This window comes from Cuculus canorus, chromosome Z (genome assembly GCF_017976375.1).
Source record: "Cuculus canorus isolate bCucCan1 chromosome Z, bCucCan1.pri, whole genome shotgun sequence".
Taxonomy (NCBI): Eukaryota; Metazoa; Chordata; class Aves; order Cuculiformes; family Cuculidae; genus Cuculus; species Cuculus canorus.
This window is the reverse complement of record NC_071441.1, coordinates 25,940,660-25,961,263: the sequence shown is the minus strand read 5'-3', so window position 1 is coordinate 25,961,263 and position 20,604 is coordinate 25,940,660. Positions and strand designations below refer to the sequence as shown.

Below are 20,604 nucleotides of genomic sequence, written 5' to 3'. Positions count from 1 at the left end.
TTACAGAGGCATGTAGTGATAGGACTAGGGGGAATGGCTATGAACTGGAGAGGAGCAGATTTAGACTAGACATAAAGAGGAATTTCTTCACAGTGAAAGTGGTGAGGCACTGGCACAAGTTGCCCAGGGAAGGTGTGGATGTCTCATCCCTGGAAGTGTTCAATGCCAGGTTAGATAAGGCCTTAGGCAGCCTGATCTAGTGGGAAGTGTCCCTGTCCATGGCAGTGTGGTTGGAATTAGGTGATATTTAATGTACCTTCCAACTCAAACCATCCTATGATTCTATGATTCTACGATTCTATGATTCTACGACTGACCTTCAGCATCAGCCTTAGCTTTTAGCTAGGTGTGTATATTATAGCTGCTCACAAAGTATTGGAAGAATAAAACAGTGGCTGCATGGTCACTACAAAAAGGTGGATACCCACACTCCTTACCACCTGTTTGTTTTTTCATCCTTTACCCAGCTGTTGTGCAGCTCTTTGGTCTGAATCACATAGAGAAATGCGCTACCACCACCAGCAGTGAAAGGTGTTTTCAGCCAGGTCGGGTAGATATGTTATCCAGCTTAACCCAGAGGAAAGTGAGACAGGCACAAGTAGGGAAAATGAAACACAGCCTGAATGCCTCACTGGCAATGCCAGTTTCAGTGAACTAAGGTGACTGTATGACAGTGCTCCAGGTGCCTACAACTGCAGTCTGCAAAACTGAGTGTGATCGTCAGGCAGTTGCCAACAGTGGCCTCCATGGAGTTTCAAGAAAAGTTGTGACAGTCACCCTGGCTCTCTGCAAATAATCCTGAACTGAGCTGCCAGTTTGCATCACGTTGTCCTGCTGCCCCTTCCCCCATCTCCACAAGCATGTCCTGGGGATACATCCTGGCTCATCTGCATGAAGATGCTGCTGTCATTCATGTTGAAGCATGGGAGGGCATGCTTGGAGGCTTCACAGTTTTCAGGTGTACTTTCAGGGATAAATCCTCTTCGGTGCTGCAAGGAGCCATAGGCATCCAGCTATGAATCATATCTGAACCTTTTTTTTTTTGGCTGGGTACTGAAGTCATCGCTTTCTTACAAAGCATGTCCAGAGAAGGGAAGCTGCTTTCTGTTAGAGTTTTATATGGTATTCAAAACGGGACTGATTAATTTGTCTCCTAGATCTGAGGGATTTGAGATTTTGTACCCTGCGTCACTGTTGAATAGTCTCAATACCCAACTCTTAAGGTCCTGCAGTGAGATGTGGTAATGGGAGGGCAGATGCTCTCCTGTACTGATCTTTGTCAGTGTTATCAGAAAGTACAGCATCAGTGTACCGTCAGCTTCTGGATACAGAGGATACATAAGACATGCTTTCAGTAAGATTACTTGGCAGCCTAGCCTCCGCTTAGTGGCTCAGTATTTCCAACTAGCTGGTACACTGAGCCTGGTTAGCAGCACCACAGCACTTTCAGCTTTTGTGACTGGAGCCCTTCATTCGCTAGTTCCCGCTGGCCTCTACAGAATTAAATAACTACATAGGTACTGAAGTGGACTGCTAGTAGCCTTTATATGTTAGTTCTTATTTCCATGTTGCAAAATGTCTTCAGAAACTGGGGCAGGAATTCTTATTATCCAGCATATGTGGTCATTTGGCACTAGATACTTAAGTTGTGCCTTGAAGTTGAGGTAACTGCAATCAGGGAACATTGTGAAAGTCATACTTTGCTAAAACTTCATAATATGCAAGATCAATTTGGTTGATTCTTGCATCCTGCTATAGCAACTGGACAACATTGTGTAATGGAGATTTGTGTCTTCAAGTAAAGGTGGAATGAACAAATGTGCAATTGTTTCACAAATGATCTAGTTTATTATGCTGCATTTTATAAACCAACCTGAAGGGATGGAATGATAAACAGTAAAAAGAATTGCTGTAAGAATAAGCAGGTGTCTCTGGGCAACTGTGCGTGCAGCTGTGAGACATCAGGGTACTGAGTCTGTTTGCTATTTTTTCACTTTTAATTAGTAGCAAAGGCTTTCTGTTGCTCCAGATTATTGGTGAGGAAAAAGGAATGAGAAAAAATTAACTAGAGATTTGTGAAAGCAATGGTAGATAACCAGAGTGGCATTTTCCAGAATTATGTTTTTGAACTTTTGCATAGATCTTCTATTAGCTAAGGAGAATAGGAGCATAGAAACATCAGGCTAATCTTTCAAGGCTTGTAGTCAAAATCAGGGTGGGACGATAGTTTCTTTAACTACTACGGTATGTAGGAGTCCTGCCAGAAATTTACTTTGGTTTCTGCAAATTGGCAGCAAATCATGAAGCTTGTAAATGGTACAGGCCTATGCTGGAGCTTCCTTTTGCTCAGAGGCTAAAGACAGCAGTCAGCTGTGGATGAAGTCATTCCTGCTATGCAAAGCATCTTGTTTTGGTTACTGCAGAGTACTGCTGCTTTATTCTTTTTCTTTTGTTCCACCATTACCTGTAAACATCTATGTTGAAACAGCTAGGTATTATCAGTCACAAGTCCTTAGACAGAATGCAGATGACATCACTGAAATGGTACTCTACCCATTGTATAACATCAGAAATAAAACAGAGATGATCACAGTATTAAAATATTTTGCTAGTGTGACCAAAAAAAAAGGAGTTTTTTCTTTTCATTAGGAATTTCTTGGGGATGGTAATTCAGAACTTGGGTCTTATTCTGCTGACTGGTGCTTATATAAAACAAGAGGACCTTTTAAAAAAAACCCTTTAAATAATACCAGTTGGCTCTAATGCAGTTCTTACTGAATTTCTGTAAGAAAAAGTAAAAGTTAGCTGTCTTTTCTGTTTTGTAGATACTGAGTCATCTTTTGGATGCCTTTTCAACATTTTTCAGTGGTGCATCCCACTACATAAATAACTTATTTGAATAACCTTCTAAATTATTTTTTAATGAATGTAATACTTTCGGAAGAGAACAGTTTTTACTGTTCTAAAATCCTAAGAAGAACAAGCTGCTTATGTCTAAACTTCACACTACCTGGACAGTTTTGCATCTTTTCTCATAGCAGTGAAAATGTTAATAAGTTAATGAGTTTCAGTCCTGCTTGATGCAACATGTTGACCTATTTTTTCTGTGGCATCTATTCCGATTAATTATTACTTTTGTCATAAATTATTATTTTTGAATTAATGTACATTCTCAATAAAATGCCAAAGCCTTGATTTTCTTTGAAGATTGACGAATTGCTAGTTTATACTGTCTGCTTATGCCAGATTTGTAGTACGTCCTGAGTCGTTGATTCAGAATGGACACTAGATATTTGAGAGGCAGATTGGCTTTTCTTGCCTGCTGGATGTTCAATACAGGAAAAGTGAAAAGCTTCATTGACTGCTGTGGCACTGTTCATAACAGGTATCTGAAGAGCTGAGCACAGTCAAACATAGGGAGCCTGAAGTCTCATTGCTGGCTGGAAAGGCCATCTCAAAAAGGTTGCCACTAATGCAGAGTGATAGGAAGGAATTCTGACAGCTGAAGGTATCTATAGTTTGTGCATTTTGATTGCCGTGTGTACCTGTCGCTGTTGTTTTGAAATTGGCTGTATCATGTGCTGCAAACCAAACTGAAGGGAAGATAAGCTGTACTGAAAAGCACTGCTGCACCATCTTGTGCTTTATCTTTTATGTAAAAAACAATTCTATTGTCAGATGGCTAGTCACAACAATAAAAAAAAGACCTTGGCTATATTTTTAGACTAGTTGCTGTGTTTTTTGCTTGTGCCTGCCCAAGGCTTTCAAACAGGACTGAATTGCAGATGTTAAGACTCAGAGTTGCAGGGAGGACCTGGGAAAGTGAGTGATTAAGCTGTGGAAGGAGGCTGGAGATAAGCTAGAGCAAGGCATCAGCTCTCAGGAAGATGCTTTTTTCAGAGCAAATCTCCATTTTGTCTGCTCTTTTTGTACCTTTTCATCTTGACTCTCTTTAGCCTCTGGAGGATTAAAATTTGAAGGATACACTGATGGTGTAATCTGGCAGAGAGTGGTCTACCTAATGTCAGCAAGGCATCTCTGGTAGCAGAGAAATCTTTCTTAACAGGAAGGTAATTTAGAGTAGACAATTAGCTTACTATGTATATGTATTTCAGATCAGTAGATCAAATGTTTACTCTGAGTGTGGTATTGTTAATTACAGATACCAATGACTGAATGTCAGTATATCTCAGTATCACTACAAATTTAATGAACTTTGGTTAGTATTGTTAGGAAGCTGCAGATTTTAGATTGTTGTCTATGAACTAGTGTTCGTTTATGAAACCCAGGGTCTGGACCAAACAGCCAGAGCTTGTTGGTATAGAAGCTGAAGCCAAAGACTGCAATCCTGATTTATTATGGTTTTGTTTTGTTCTGATTTTAAATTCATTGCCCTTATGGCCATATCCTATTGCGCTGCAATTTTAGCAGATTTTAATAATGAAGTAAGGTTCAGTCACTTTACAGTAAGACTGCCACATTTTACAGGGAACAGTGTTAGTGATTCATTCTTGCCTCCAAGTTAATTACAATCTACTGACATGACCAAATACCTAGGGACATGATGCAGTATGGTGATCATGAGGTATTAGATCTGTGTTGCTTGCCAGTTGCTGTAGTTAAAGGTCCCCATGTAAAATTATAAAAGTAAAGGAGACAAACATTGCAGCTTGCAGAAATGTTCTGTGCTGAACTAGGATAATTTTACAGATTCATTTGTAATATATTCACTTTCTCTTTCAATTGTTACTGTCCCTGTGTGCTGTTATCCAATGAACATGCTTGTGCTTTAGGTGGCTGTACCTCCAGGGTTAATCGTCATACATCCTTTGTTTCTCTCAAGAAAGGATTGAAAGACTTCATGTATTTGTGTAAAAATTTTTAGAGGGAACCTTTCTTTCCTTGAAAAAAAAATATTGTAGAAATATGGATCATGAATCCCCACCACATCGTGCATTTAATAATGTTTTTTCTTTTAATCTAAACCAAGTTTTTAACCTGTGGAGAGTGATATGGTCTGCATTAAAAAAAAAAAAAAAATGAGAACACAGAATTGCGGGTAGCTAAAGAAAATTACCGGGGCTAGAGAAGAAGCAGTCTTTTTCAAGCTGATTCACTTACTCACTGAAAGCACCCTCATCCTTGGTTTCTATGGGCAGTCCCTTATGAGAGCATTTCATATTGATGAGGAAATGAAAAAGTCATTGGACTACAGGGCTTGTTTCAGTAGACTGAATCAAGGTTCCAGCTTCAGTAGTGGAAAATATTCTAATCAAAGTTTTGTCAAACTGCCAAAAATTGTCATTTTGGTAAACTCTTCCAATCTGCTCATTGTATTATCACACTGCATTACATAATCCCTTCTGAAGTCCACAAGTGGTATGAGTTATAATTTTTTGAGAGCCAAAGAAAATATATTTCATTGAGTAGTCATTGAAAGCAGCAGAAGTCAAACAGAGGAATGAATAAAAACAAAGATCAGCCAAAATTCAGTTGCTCTAAGATGAAAAGCCCTTTTACACTACCTTGGCGTCAGTTGCTGAGAGGTGTTTCTCACCACCTAGCTGTCTGAGGAGCAGAACTTCTCCTTTTTGTAATGGATAAGACTTTCATGCTCTTCAGACATTTAACCACAACACTACAGGAAAGCCTTCTTCCTGTTTCTAATTACTGAAGTACCAGACAATGAGCTCACAAACAAAATGACATTATGAAGTGTTATGCAACAGCTTCTAATTCTTTTATGTAAATAATTGATAACAATGAGTCAGATCTTCCCTTCCAATTCAAAATCAACAATAGGAGGGGTATAAACTTTGATAGTTATAGTATTTGTGGCATTCACTTTTCTGAAGTCTTTTTTTTTTATGGAGTGTTATAAATAAAAGGTTTTTTTCAGATGGTCTTTTTCTCGGAGTTGATATTTCCTCTAAGTACACGTCTGTATTTTGAGATTTTGAACTTAGGAGGAGAGAGTCTACAACCACAGCAGGCAAATTTTGATTTGGTAAAATGGTAAACCAGTTTCAAGTGGCATACATTTATATATACAGGTCCATAGCTGAGCATTTGAGAGAGCAAATGTGTTTCTATTTCTTGTCCCCTTTTCAAATATTGTAAGTGATTGAGAAAGTTAAAGATTGGATCCACGCTGTGTGTGTGGTAATTGATTTCGCAGTAGCCAGCTGCTCAGCCAATGGCAATGCAAAATGTGGTTCATTGAGACTTGTCAGACAACACATACATGCACGTAATGTTGATTCCCCCTTTATTGGGTGTGGCATCAAAAGCAGACCTCCAATTAGAAGTTTGATAAAGTGATTGTGAATAGTTTCAAAAGCTTTTTAGTTTAAGCATTCTTCTAAATATCATGCTGTTGTTGAACTCTGCAAACTTAGGCTGTAAGCAAATGTCTTAATGGAATTAGCAGATGTTTTTGTAAGACATTTTCAGGATAAAACTCTCAGACTTTTTTCTTGCAAATTAAAAAATACACATCTGTATAGGTTTATTACTGTAGGTAGGCTTTTTTTTTTCTGGCCTTGTTTTACTTTACTGTGATTTTGTAATTTTTCTTAAAGATACATGGTCAAATTATTACATTTGACATTTTAAGCAAAGTCAGATTGGTCTCTTGAAGGCAAGTTACTTTTCTTCCCTGAAGGAGAGCAGTCGAAGTAGAGAAATTCAGATGCAGAAGTAAAGTAATGAGTATCCATCAAAGATGTACTTTTTCCTTCTGGGGTCTAGGCTACAAAAGTTTAACCTGCTTTGAAAATTATTTGTAATGCCATAGAGCCCCAAAGCAATCATCAAATCTCTGACTTCAGCAAACTGAGGTAGAGACTTTGGCTTGTTCACTTCTCCAGCATATGGTATGGTGAGAGTGGTGGCTAGTGGTATCAAAGAGTGCTAAAGAGAGTGTAATGAGAAGGTATGTGTTACTTTGCCTTTCAGCCTAGAATTTACATCGCTGCACTACTCTTCTTAACGCTCCATGAACATCAGATGAACTGCTACTAACTTGTTCTGCAGTGTAGTGAGTATGTGAGCATTGGAATTCTGACAGTGAAACCCTTTTTCCAATTAGGAGCTAACCTTGCTCCTGCTGAACCAATGGTAGAAGTTTCATTAAAAAGCAATTATCAACACAGATAAGAGTAGGACTTGAACTTATTTCAACAATTTCCTCATTCATTGAAATCTAGCTCTAAAGAGAAATGTGAAGTCTGTTTAATGCAGAACAGCATCAAATAAAATTTAGGATTAAGCATAGTACATATCTCCCACAGTGCAATTGAAATTGAACTCAGAATTCAAAACAGGTGGGAAGTATGTCTCTGAGCTGGAATATGGTGGAGATGCAGAGTTATAAAATATTCATTTCTTTAAAATGTTGTTACAGCAGTCATCTACGATTCAAAATGGAATATGCAGATTGGGTAAAGACCTGTCTGTGATCTGCCTGCACATCGCTGGATTGTTCCTCTTTATTGCCTTGTGACCTAAAGATCCTTGCATCTGTCAATATCTTCTTTTCATGAAAGCATAATTTTTTTTTCCCGTAAAATTGTTTCTTCAGACTGTTTTTAGGAGCTCCAGTGGACTACTTTTCTTGCCACAGTGCCTAAACGTGAAAGTCCAAATCTGCATTCTTGTATTCATAGGATAATTTTCATTTCCGCTTGGGTGTGATTTCAATAGAACAGGTGCAAAATATTTCTTGTTTATGTTTAGATTTCTAAGTAGAAGGAGATTCATCTCTCAAGCTGATACATGCATTGATGTCAGTCTTGATGAAAAATATGAGTCAGAATAGTGGCTGATAGTGTACTGTCATACAAAGACTTGCATGATATCTAAGTACAGAATGTGTCTGTCACAGAACAGGCTCATGGTCATGAATTTAGGGTGATAAAAGCCAAAGGCATTAGTGTTACTTAGTTTTAGTCATGGTAGTCTAGGAACATGGGTAGTCCTGATAAAGGATTTTTAATGGCTTATTTTTCCTAGTTATACCAACTTGGACTGGATCTGGTTAGGGCAGCGCTGACTTTCTCAACAGCTGCCCAACTGGTGCTATGTTTTATATTTATGACCAAAACTGATAACCAGTAATTTAGCTGTTGCTGAGGTGTGTTTGCACTCCAGCAAGGCCTTCTCTTTTTACTCACGCTGGTTCCTCAAGCCAGGAGGGTGATGGTGGACAGGAGGCTGGAGGGAGACACAGCTGGTGCAACTGGTCCCAAATGACCAAATAGATATCCCATGCCGTGTAACATCATGCTCAGCACTAAAGTTGGAGGAGGGAGAATTTTATTCTTGGCTTTGTTTACAAATGCAATATGATGATTTGTTTACAGAGCAAAAAGAAAATAAGTAGTGTAGATTTTACGTATTTACTCTGAAAGTTACCGTTATTAAGCTGTGGCTTTTCTAGTAGAGATGTGTCTTCTAGTCTCAGACTTGCAATTTAACCTCGTTGTACCTCTTTAGTAGAATAAGGATAGTAATATTTTCTTACATCCAACAGTACAACTTTTTAAGTTTATAGATTTTTAGTAAAAGGTGGTGAAATGCAAGCAGGTGTAGAAGCAAATTTGCAGGTTTTAGTTAATCACATTTTTTCCTTTCCTCAAAAAATGACAGACTACTTCACCTGTATCCATCTAATCCCAAGCTCTTTTTATGCCTACTCAGTACACAGTGATCTTTCTCGAGTACAATCTTGTTCATTGTAGATGGCACGTTTGCAAGTTACAGCAGCAAATTTCTAGCAACTGTGTCCAAGTCTGTGTTTTCTAAGGCTCAATCTTAGATAATTATGGGTGGATTTTCCTAAGAATAGCAAATTCTTATAAGCCTTGCCAAAAATGCTTATTGTACCTGCATTCCAGTTCTTACTCAAAAGCTTTTTTAAAATACTGAAAATTATAATATATCATGAACTTTAGATAGCCAAGTATTCAGAAACACTGCTAACAGTTCCTTCGTGAAAATCATCAAATCAACCTACAGCTTAAGTTACGTTACGTTACATTACGTTACGTTATGTTACGTTACGTTAATAGGAAGCATTCATAAAGCATACCAAGAGTTTCTAATCATTGTAAAGTAATATTGGGAGTGACACTAACTTTCTTTGCAGTCTGGGGGCCTTGTTCCCAAATTATGATTCATTTCAGACTCCAGAAACATTAACAAAACCTTAAAATATGCTCGTTATCCATATACATACATGAGAAAAGTTAGAATAAACTTTTTCCAAGGATCATCTTAAATATATGAGGTCCTACGCAAAAAAGACAAAAGTAACCCTATAGCTCGGGAGCCAAGAGTGAGTGACAAAGACATTTTTTTATCCTTGGTCGGAAAATCTCAGTGTGCAAGAGTGAAGAGTGAGTTAGTGTGAAGTTTCTTGTGAAACTGAAGAAATACACAATTGAAACTTTTCTGTTATTGACTAAGGCTTACGGTGAAGAGATCCCAAAGATCAAATCAATGCTCAGAGGAATCCATTTTTTTTTGGTAGAAGTGAAAGCAAAAATGACAGAGGTCCTCAACAGCCTTTCAGCAAATGATCTGTGGGATTGTTTTGAACATTGGCACCATCAAATTCAGATATGTGTCAGCTCAGAAGAGAACTATTTCGAAGGTGATCATAGCTGATTTTTTTGATTTGTTGAATAGAGTAACAGGCACAGCCTTGGGGTTTTTATGTGACTGACCTCACGCTTATGTCAGATTGAAGTACTTTTTTCTTTTAATTAGCAGGGATAAATCAAGGTCATATAAAACATTGTTAAAATGGCACAAGAGATTGGCTGCAATGATTTCTGCTTGTTTGTTTAAATAAATTTTCTTTTACATCTATCCAGTTAAATCAGTGGAATTTGCAAGTTAAATAGTTGTCGATTAAATAACACATATGCTGATGACATCTAGAAACATATCTAGTGATTTTGTGAGGTTTCCTGTTAACTTACATATTTCTTGCCAGTCTCTTTTATGAAGATGTATGTTTTCAGGCTTAGGTGTTTGTTTGCTTTGGAAGTTTTATATTCATAAATAGAAATCTGTGTAGTACATTGACTATGAAAACCACAAGGTGACCTTTGTGTTACAACTGATTTTTTTTGCAAGGATCTAAAGATCCCTTGCACAGGCATGAGAAAAGAGAGAACGAGAAAGAGAGAGAAAGAGAAAGAGCGAGCCTCTGATGCACCTGCTTAGGTTGTTTTCTAGTCAGCTGGGGCCTATAAGTATCCAGACAGCATTTCTTTATGTGGGTCAGCAACATTTTGCAGGTTTAAACTTGAATGTAGCATTATTAAGACTTTAAGGACAGTGTATTGACTGTAATTTGGCAATATGAACTGTCAGGGACATTATTTCCCCTATAGCTTCCATGTTCAGGATATGTGCTGTAAACTGGGAAGAGACAATTTAATTATTATGTTGAACCAGTAATTCCAAGTGAAAAAAAATTAGCTGAATTAATAATTTTTATAAAGTGTTTTCAGGTAAAAGTGCACACCTGATTTTGTCCATCTGCCTTCATTAAGTAGTATAATGCAGTAGTTCCTTTTAACCATTTTTTTAGCCACTTTAAAAAAAAAATTGAAGTTGGGCTTTTGTTTCTGTTTTCCTGTTTGTCACAAATGAACTGATAAAACTGTCTAGTCTTCCACATTAAGAATGAGAAAAGTATATACAAGTATTCAGTTCTTTCCAAGTGTGTGTGCTTCTCTGTTCTTCATAGGGCACACAAAAAGGGATCATCCGCCCTCATGTGCATAGAATCATAGAATCACTAGGTTGGAAGGGACCCACTGGGTCATTGAGTCCAACCATTCCTAACACTCCCTAAACCATGCCCCTCAGCACCTCATCCACCTGTCCCTTAAACACCTCCAGGGAAGGTGACTCAACCACCTCCCTGGGCAGCCTGTTCCAGTGCCCAATGACCCTTTCCGTGAGAAAGTTTTTCCTGATGTCCAGCCTGAACCTCCACTGGCGGAGCTTCAGGCCATTCCCCCTTGTCCTGTCCTCTGTCACTTGGAAGAAGAGGCCAGCTCCCTCCTCTCCACAACCTCCTTTCAGGTAGTTGTAGAGAGCAATAAGGTCTCCCCTCAGCCTCCTCCAGGCTAAATAACCCCAGCTCTCCCAGCCACTCCTCATAAGACTTGTTCTCCAGCCCCCACACCAGCTTCGTTGCTCTTCTCTGGACACGCTCCAGAGGCTCAACATCCTTCTTGTGGTGAGGGGCCCAGAACTGAACACAGTACTCGAGGTGCGGTCTCACCAGTGCCGAGTACAGAGGGCGAATAACCTCCCTGGACCTGCTGGTCACGCCGTTTCTGATACAAGCCAAGATGCCATTGGCCTTTTGGCCACCTGGGCACACTGCTGGCTCATGTTCAGTCGGCTGTTGACCAACACCCCCAGGTCCTTCTCCTCCAGGCAGCTTTCTAGCCAGACTTCTCCTAGTCTGTAGCACTGCACAGGGTAGTTATGCCCGAAATGCAGGACCTGGCATTTGGCCTTGTTAAACCTCATCCCATTGGTCTCAGCCCATCGTCCAGCCTGTTCAGATCCCTTTGCAGAGCCTCCCTACCCTCCAGCAGATCCACACTTCCACCCAGCTTAGTGTCATCTGCAAACTTGCTGAGGGTGCACTCAATGCCTTCATCCAGGTCATTGATAAAGACATTGAACAGAGCTGGACCCAGTACCGAGCCCTGGGGAACCCCACTTGTAACTGGCCTCCAGCTGGAGTTAACTCCATTGACCACCACTCTCTGGGCCCGGCCATCCAACCAGTTTTCAACCCAGCAGAGTGTGTGCCTGTACCCAGATAACCAGAATTGCTTGGAGCACACCCTCCTTGTTCTATTAAATTCCATCCCTTCTACTGCCTCTCAGCCAGCTTGAAATAGGTTAGAAAAAGATCTTTTTTTAATATTGTGGAAGGGTAGCCTTGAAGCCTAAGCAGCCTCATATTCTTCAGTTTCAAAAGCAAATGCAATAGTTATTTTGACTATGTATTACCTGGGTAGCAATATACTGCTCCGAAGTAGTATTGGAGTTGGTGTTGCTGCTGAATGGCTTTAATTCCAGTGCATAGAAACTAAGCTGTGCTGGGTTTACTTGTGATTTGCTTTAATGAATGAGAGCAAGAACTGGATTACCCGCCTTAAGAAGATTACTCTACAGGTAGGCACAGTCTCATTTTTTATGTCAGATGTTTTATAGATTCAGATTCATGAACACATGGAAACAAAACTGTAAAATGATAATTAATACTGGAGAAGCACAGTCCTTTGCTGAGCTCATAAGAAGACTTCACCCTTGTGACAAATTAGCTGCTTGCTGCTAGCAGCTAACAAATTTAGAGAATGCCAAAGCAGCATCACTGTAACTCATGCTGTTAATTTCAAGATGTGCATGTCTAAGATGTGAAGTGTTCCATGTGTTTGTTTTAATGCTGTCACCTTTGATTTTATTTATGAGAAACAGATTATTTGTTTTCAAGTCTTTTTTTAAGTGAATTCCCATAATCATGCAGAATATCATTAGTCTTGGGGACCATGATTCAAGACAGCTTCCAGTCCTGTGCTGTAGGCACATTACAACATTGTGCTTGATGCTCAGAAACAGGATTCTGCCTGTGATGTAACACTTAAGTCTTTGACGTTTTTCCTGATATCTCAAATTGAGGATTCGTCTAACTTCTTTTTCACATTTACTATCGTCTGTTTCTCCACTGTTAATATCCATATATCTCTCCTATGTGAGATAATCTTACTGGTTTTCAGCTATAGTAGGTTGTGTTTTAAAGGCTGAAGACTGAGGTTTACCTTGCCCAGGCTTTTAACTTCTGACAGTTCCTTTTTACCTCCTTTTTCATATGTTCCTAGGACAACCTAGTTGTCAGGGCCAGTTTAGAAAGTATTTTTCATCTTCCAGATTATTAGAGACCGTTTATATATATAAACAGCTCTAAAAAAATATTTCTTCTGCACTGCCTAAAATATTACTTTGGGATGCAGTGAAATGCATTTCTTTCAAAATACATTTTTAACGATCACTGTTCAAATACATGTTTACTCCAGCAATTATTACATTATGGTGACTCAGATATCACTGTTTCCTGTTTACAAATATATTCCAGTGCAAAATAGATTTTGAAAACATTTGAAAAATTAACTAAAGTGTTTTGCACAAAATAAATGCCAACTCAGATGTTTTCCTACAGATAACAATGGTTACCTACCAATCCATTCTTCCTTTCTTTGACAAATTATTTTAATATTTAAAGTTCCTCTAGTCCTATGACTTCCAGTGTTGACCAACTACATAGTTTAGTCCATGTTACAGGTTTCATCCCTAGGATTCTATTCTAGTTTATAATAAAGATTAAATGATGCTTTTTCTTAATGCATTGTTTTTATGCACAGGGAATATGTTTATTACATAATTATGCTGAGAAAGGAAGTTAACACTTATCAAAAATAGGCTGTTCAAGCACAGCCTATTAAAATATATATAGGCTTGTGTAAAATTTCAGACTATTCTAACTTTTCTACCATTATTTAATAGATATTCTTACAAAATACACAGCATAGAATTGGCAAAGTTTTATTCTTTTCTGTAGACATTTCTCCAGATTAAAAAAACTCCAACAATCCCAAACAAGCAAACAACCCCCACCCCTGAGCCCCCTGTTGTTTTCTTCATTTGTTTACAAACTAATTAATGTGCTGAGTATCTCTTGGAAAACTTCAGTAAATTACTGGTATGCCCAGAGATGTTTGTGATGGGCTTGCACTGAAATACTCAGAAACTCTTTTCTCCTTAAGTTCCCGTTCTGAAAAGACTCGCTGGTGACAGGCTGAAGTAGGTTGGACTATAATGTTAGTGTCATGAAAAGCTGGAGGGCTTTAAATCCTCAAGTGCTCAGAGCTTTTTGTGTTCTGAAATACTTGATGAGCTCCAGGAGAATAAAATAAAGCAAAGAAAAGCACGGTCAGACTGTTTGTGGAATTCAAAGAAGAGCTGTTGGAGATGGAGGCTCTGAAATGCAGGGCCAATTTACATGGCAGGGGCTTCTCAAGTTACCAGCAGCTGTCTTCACTAACTATTTCCTTACTTTAAACATTCAGAGGCAGGGTTAATTAACTTTTATCTTAAAGATGTTCCTGGTGCCTTATACCTTGTTCCTCTTCTGAAAGGCAAATTAGGAATGATTATTGAAAGATACATTTCTTATGTTTAAATTATGTCAGTGGGATGGGGAGTTACAGTTAATCACAGAACATGCACCTTTAAGTTTTCATCATTGCCTGAAATACTGAGCCATTTCTGTCTCAGAAAAAACCCAAACCTGTTACTAAAAGAAATACTTTGTGTAACAGATTAGTGTATAGCTCTTAAACTTCTCTTATCTTATCCTTTCTGAGTCTCAAAAGCTGCACTTTTTAGCATCCGCGTTCTCAAGCACTGTGCATGCATGCAGCAGAAGAAAGTAACATACATCTTTTCATAGGAGTGTATTTATTCAGCAGTTTGTTTCAAGTTCTCCATATAATAGTGAGGGCATCATAAGGCAAAAAAATTGTCTTACTAGGGTCTTCCTGACCTCATATTTGACCTCATATGCCTTACTGACTTCTTGTTAGTGGCAGACTGACAAATTTCCACCTTATAAAAAGAGAAGAAAATTGATCTCAATTGTCTGTATATTTTCTTTGTTCTTTGCATTCTGTCTCTCTCATATACAAAAATGAAAATAAACATGTTTCTGAGAACATTGAATTATTTGCCGGAATGGAAAAAATAGATAAGGCAATTAAAGGTAGGCAGAATCATTAAAGATCGTTTTATGGTGGAAAGTGCTGGCCAAGTTTATAAGCATGTAAGTGTAACTTTTTGGAAGATAATGTCTGTGACATGTTTTTTCTCTTAGCTGGTGGCTTTTTGAGCCTAAATCTGTGAACAGTGATTTTTTTATGTCTCTCCTTGTGAGACAAACAAACAACAACAAAAAAAATAAAGCTTTTTTACTTTCTATTCCTTTTCTTTATATTAGACTCCAGGTACGAGATGTTTGTAGATGGGCTGAATATCTCATAACCAAGCTTTCTTTCATGTTCTTTTCTGTGATACTACATCACACTGACATTAACACAAAAGACAAGTGCAAAACCTTTTAGCTGAGTGTCTCTTCAAAGTGCCATTTAATAGCCTGGGAACTTATTTCCCTTCAACATAAGCTGGCAAAGGATCCAGTGAAATGAAGCATTGACCCTTAAAGTTTATCAAGATAGGCCTTTGTAGAAGGGCAGTCATGCTTTGTTCTAGGACTGCATCAACTTTTTGAACAAGTTGTATGTTATGCAGGCGTCCCACAAATGCAGGAGATTGTTGTGTTTTGATATATATATTCACAAAAAATGCTAACTTAAAAGTGACTCATTTCATCTCTTGTAATTGGTTATGCTGCCTCCATAAGCTGCATTTTGATGTTTTCAGGATTTCATGCTAAGTAGAAGTTTTCATAACTTTAAAGCTTTTAATCAATTTCAAGAATCAGTTTCATCATATTTGTTTGTCAAGTAGTTCAGAAATTAGTGTAATAATTAGTCAGAAGTTTTCTTCTAATTTTATCAGCAGAATTCAGAATCTGTTCCAAACTGTAGACCCCAAGTGAAAATCTAGGACAGAGAAAATTAAAAGCAGTGTGGAAAGAACATAGTTTTTCACATACAGTTTTTTTAGAAAGTTTTCCTTTTTGCTCCATAGTTGAAATATTATTTAAAGGACCCACAGAAGATAACAAAACAAATTACATTGCGTGTATGATTAATTCACAGAATGGGAAACGAGTTGTAAGAAGTGTAATTTTATACATATGACCTTGAAATGAATAAAACAACTTTTAGTTTTGTCATTTCCATTATAGATGTCAAATGCAATTAATAATAAACCTGGCAGAGAAACAAGGTCCCAAGATAAAAGTCTGGTTACAAAATAAATTTGTACCATTACTGCACTTAACATATGATAAAAAAGATTTTCCAATACGTGAGGTCTAAGTAAGAGGTTAATTTAACTCACGTGTTTTAAAACTGTCTGAAGATCTAGTTTGCTCTGGAATGTGCTATATTCTATGAGAAATTTACACAAAATTTGTTACTGTGCTTTAATTCAATAAATATGCAGCATGATACTTCCATACCAGCCCTTTAAATCCTTCTTACTAAAGCTACATCTACCACTGCAGCTAGTTCCACTTCTGCTGGAATTTAGGGTACAATTTCATGTTGCTATTAATCCTGTGTTCCTGTGGGTTGCTTCTAGGACGTGCAGTCACACTATGACGCCTCTACAGGCCCTCCACACATCCCCTCTGTTTCCGCTCTACAAATGTTATATGGCCTTGGGGTGATCAGGGTGTGTTTGGTGATCTGGTGGAAATCTAACCCTTTTGATGGTGCACAATGAATATAGCTAACAAAATAACAGGTATCCATATATTCTGCTGGGAAGCATGGAGAAACTTGAGCTGTTTCTTTCGTTCTTCTTCAGGCAGCCCCTGTCTTCCAGGTTTGGTTTCTATCTGTCCTCTTTCTCCACTGAAAAACCTTCTTCCCATCACTGCTTCCCAAATTCCATTCCCTGGAGGACTTTCTTGCCAATGCAGTGTACCTCTGAGAAGCTGCAGGTCAGACGTGCATTTCACTGGGCAGGTAGTAATTTATTAAAAAAATTAAATGCACTGAGGTGGTGTGCAGGTGTATTACACCTACATTTCTATAGTATAGTCATTCATGCTTGAATGTGTGAGTGGTAATGCCTCTAAACTTATATCTGGCATCTAAGAAAATCATAATAAGGGAAAGGAAGTTTGGGAATCATGACTTTTAAGTAATTCCTAAGACAAGCATTTTCCTTTAAATATTAATGCATTTAGGACCCTAAATTTTAGGACAGCAAGCTTCCAGCTGTTCACAGTTAGTCAGTAGGACACCCGGGGAAACGGTCCTGAGGGACGAGGGACCAGAACAGAGCTGGCAAGTATTTAAGGATGCTTTCCATGGGGCACAAGAGCGCTCAGTCCCCAAATGGAAGAAATCAGGAAGGGAAGAGCCTAGTGTGGCGGTGTCAAGACCTGCTGGTCAAAATGAAGAGCAAGAAGTAACTGCACAGGCAGTGCAAGCAGGGACAGGAGATCTGGGAAGAGTCTAGGGATGCTGCCCAGTTGTGTAGGGATGGGGTCAGGAAGGCCAAGGTGCAGCTGGAGCTGAACTTGGCAGGGGAAGTGAAAACTAACAAGAAGAGCTTCTACAGGTATATCCATCAGAAAAGGAAGGTTAAAGAGAGCGTACACCCTCTGATGGATGAAAATGGTTACTTCATATCAACAGATGACAAGAAGGCTGAGTTACTCAACAACTTTTTTGCCACAATCTTCACTGGCAACCCCTCTCCTCACCCCTCCTTGGTCAATGGACAACAAGTGTTGTGTGACTAACCTAATGGCTTTCTGTGTTGGGGTAATCACAGCAGCAGACACAGGAAAACCAACGGATTTGATCTATCTGGACTTCTAAAGCCTTTGACACGGTCCCTCACAACATTTGTCTCTCTAAATTGGAGGGATATGGATTTGATGGGTGTTCGGTAGTTAAGGAATTAGTTGGATGGAGATATTCAGAAAGTAGTGGTCAACGGCTCAATGTCCAAATGGAGATCCATGACAGGTGATGTCCCTCATGTTTCCACACTGGACCAGTGCTGTTTAATATTTTTATCGATGATGTAGACAGCAAGATCAAGTGCACCCTCAGGAATTTTGCAGATGACACCAAACTGAGTGGTGCAGTTGCCACAGTGGAAGGACAGGATGTCATCCAGAGGGACCCGGATAGGCTGGAGAAGTGGGCCTGTGTGAACCTCATGAGGTTCAACAAGGCCAAGTGCATGGTCCTACACCTGGGTCAGGGCAAACCATGGTTTCAAGATGGGATGGGGGATGACATGATTGAGAGCTTCCCTGCAGAGAAGTACTTGGGGGTGCTGATCAACTTGAGCCAGCAAGTGTGCTCACAGTCCAGAAGGCCAACCATATCCCAGGCTGCATCAAAAGAAATGTGGCCAGCAGATCAAGGGAGGTGATTCTACCCATCTACTCCACTCTCGTAAGACCCAACCTGGAGTATTGTGTCCAGTTCTGGAATCCCCAACATAAAAAGGATATGGAACTATTGGAATGGAGGAGGTCTATGAGGATGATCAGAGGACTGGAGCACTTCCCATACAAGGACAGGCTGAGAGATTTGGGGTTGTTCAGCCTGGAGAAAAGAAGGCTCCAGGGGGACATTTTAGCAGCCTTCCTGTACCTGAAGGGGGCATACAGGATAGCTGAGGAGGGACTTCTTACAAGGGCGTGTAGTGCTAGGGTGAGGGAGAATGGCTTTACATTGGAAGGGGGAAGATTTACATTAGACGTTAGGAAGAAATTCTCTTGTGCAGGTGGTAAGGCACTGGAACAGGTTGCCAGGTGAAGCTGTGGATGCACCCACCCTGGAAGTGTTCAAAGCCAGATTGGATGGGGCTTTGAGCAACCTGATGAAGTGGGAAATGCCCCTGCCCATGGTAGGGGGCTTGGAACTAGAAGATCTTTAAGTCCCTCCCAACCTAAACCATTCTGTGATTCTATGGTTTTCTAAAAAACATTTTCAAACAAACAAAGAGCTAGAATAATATTTGAAAATACTTGAAAATTAAAAAGGATCTTTTTAGAACTTGTTTTGATCTGTGATTTCTGAATTATTTACTTCAAGTTTTTCAAAATAATTCTGCAGTAGGATAAGAAATTGGTTTATCAATTAGAGGTAGATAGGCTTTGTTCAAATGAAGAAATTTTGTCTTGAAAATCAGGCTCCATATGAAAAATAAACTTTAAATTCAATCTTAAAAGATTCTGTGATTAAATTTGCAAACAAATAATAAATGGCAAACAATTAGAAAATGAGTTGAGATGTACATATGATTGTGAAAATTTGATCCAGCTTTAGGATTTGTCAGCGTCCAACTTGTAACTTTGAATTACGCTTTTCTTATAGATTAGATATATCTTACTTATCTGATTAACTGAATTATCTACTTCAAAATTCTAACAGGTCAGCATTGATGACTTATATAGGGGTTTTTTTGTTTAGTCTCTTTTTTTTTCTAGCCCTATTTGTTATTGTTCTGATTTTACATTAATCCATTCCAAAGAACTTATCTTAGTGTTTCTTATCTAAGTTTCTCAAATGATTAAACAGAAAATTTGGCACTAATAATAACGAGTGACTCTACTCAAAGAAAAAGCTGTACCAAGAGAAAGCAACTATGATTCTTGTCTGTAATATGGGAATCAATATCAATTCAAAATCACCCATGTTCTCCAGATGTCTTTGTAAGCAGTCTGTTAACCACCACCACCAGAAGAGTGCCTGTGTACACAACTGACCTCACTTACCCTCTGATGAAGTGTTTGTCATGTTGTTATCTATTTTTTGCGTTGACTCTTTAAACTTCTTTCTTTGTGGATACCCAAGCCTTACATTATCTTTCCATCTCCGCCTCATCAACTGCCCATCACTTTTAATGTCTAGTCTGAAACTCAGTATCACCTCTCCACCGCAGCTCTCTAAAATTCCCCATCTGCCTTTGGTGCTAGTGTCACATTTCTGCAATTGAATTGCTTAGCTGTGCAAGGACAAGGACAAAACTTACTGGTAGAAAACATACTGTGAAACCTATATCACAGGCAAAAAACATGTAAAGCAGGGACAGTTTTCCTGCCACAGTGTCCAAATGGATGGCTATGGTGACCTTGTAGAGAGCATGGATCAGGGATATCCAAGGCATCTCACTGTGACTTTGCACGGTAGGGAAGGGATTGAACAGCCACTGGAGGTTTTGTGTTTTCCTTCAGCAGTTTCTTAAGATTATTACCTTGCAGCCCAGCTCTGCTTCCAGGCACAGGATATACCTCTCACACAGAGGGTACTTCTGCCCAGCTCCTGGAAAGGCAGAAAAGCAGGCATGCAAAGTTGGAACGGTGCTTCACAGGGGCATGCCTATACAGAAGCTTTGGACTTACCTGGTGTATAGCCAGTCTTAGACTTACCTCTAAACAGCAATGTGGGCATTAGTGCAATCTCATGTTCGTCGTGGAAAAGTGTGGTAAAAGCAGTGCCTGCTGGAGAATGTATGGAAATCTACTTACTACCAATGAGTGGTTTTTGGACAATGCAGGACAAAAATTTTGTCTGTAATGTTAAGATTTGGTTCAAAATTAAGAACTGGTATTCAAGACTTCTTTCTTTTGCAATGGATTGTGTATACTCATTATGTGTCTTTGTATCAAACTGCACATGTTTCCAGTAGCTAGAAAGCTTGCTAGGAAGAGTTAATTATGATTGTAATAATGATGTTAAAATGTTGGAATATTGTAACGTGGGTATAAATTACTACAAAGGATTAAATAGTGCAAGACATTGTGGATAGTTGTGTTTTTAGCACCTGAGGATGAGTAAAGTCAAAGCC

At 38.9% G+C, this 20,604-nt stretch overlaps 1 protein-coding gene across 2 annotated transcripts in view; it reads left to right on the top strand.

The window, feature by feature from the left end:
• The window catches only part of PCSK5 (proprotein convertase subtilisin/kexin type 5), a 249,086-nt gene that overhangs the window by 74,940 nt on the left and 153,542 nt on the right, over nt 1-20,604 (top strand). The gene's annotated exons all lie outside the window — the stretch shown is intronic.